Here is a 1,368-nt window from a genome sequence, read left to right as displayed (position 1 = left end):
CATGCTGACTGTTCCCAGACACCTTCTTCTCCCTCATGTGCCCAGAACTGTGATCTGAGAGGATTGCGCCCATGACACACTCCTCACCAACATGAGGCTGGATGGCCTGCAGCTCCCTGGTCTGTCCTGGGCGCCTTTTTTTGAAGATGGGCACAACTTATTCCTTCTTCTGGTCTTTGGAACTCCCCCCGCCGCCCCGCCACAACCTTTCAAAGATGATAGAGAGCAGCCGTGCTGTCACAGCAGCCAGCTCTCTCAATGTCCATGGATGCCAGCCATCCAATCCCATAGGGGTTGAGTTCTTGCAAGTCATTCTTCACTCAAGACTTGGGCACTGCGGGTTGCTTTTCTCCTCAGGAGTCCTGACTCTAGGCACAACAGTTCAGGAGACCTTGTTGGTGAAGACTGAAGCCAGGAAGGACTTGACTTCCCCAGACATATCTACATCTGCTTTTACTAGACTCCCTGCCCCAGTTCAGCAGTGACCCCACATATTCCTTGTTTATTCCTTTACTGTCACTGAAGCAGCAGCAGCTCGTTTTCCTGTCCTTCACATCCCCTGCAAGTGTCTCTATCGCAGAGGAGCTTTGACTTCCTTAACACCACCCCTACTTTGCTGGACAATATTTCTAAATTCCTCCTTTGCAGCCTCTTCCTTTTCCTCCTTTCCATATGCTGCCTTATTGCCCTGGAGCTCACGTGGAAGCTCCCTGTTTAGCCAAGCTGGGSTCCAGAGATGGCTACTAATTTTAGAAACTGTTCATAGGGAGCATGCTTGCGCTTGAAAAGTGCTTAATGACCTGTTGTCTTTCCTGTGCTCCTCTGCCCTTCAGAGCTACCTCCCTTGGTCCATCCCACAGAAGAGCTCCGTACATCCAAGCCACCCCTTCACACACAAGTTATTCCCCTCCTCATCTTCCCTGGTGGTGTCTCCTGAAGAACTTGCACCCTGCCTTTGAAGGACTGCAGTCATGCGAGTGATCCCACCACATCTCAGTTATTCCAACCATGTGGCACTCCTCTGACAGCTTGTGCATCTCCATCTGCTCCTGGCTGCACCCCAGGCTGCATACGCTTGCATACATTTGGGCGGCAGAGCATCAGCTGTGCCACTGGCTGAAGATCTGTCACAAGGAAACATGTTACCAAGGACCATATGCATGCAAAGGCTTTTACTGCAAGTGGTGACATGCTGGCATAGATAGCAGGTGGCAATGTAATGGTGAAAGGAGGTTCCCACTAAGAGAGCAAAGCCTGCAGTGCCCAAGGCCAGGCAGAAACAGAGCTGGGCCATGGAGAAATGGCAGGAGAGGGGTTTGCTGCTTGAGCTGACTCTACAGCACCTTGGGGCCTGTGACAGACTTGAAC

This window comes from Apteryx rowi, unplaced genomic scaffold (assembly GCF_003343035.1).
Source record: "Apteryx rowi isolate R43461 unplaced genomic scaffold, aptRow1 scaffold_1736, whole genome shotgun sequence".
NCBI lineage: Eukaryota > Metazoa > Chordata > Aves > Apterygiformes > Apterygidae > Apteryx > Apteryx rowi.
This window is presented reverse-complemented; position numbering follows the sequence as displayed.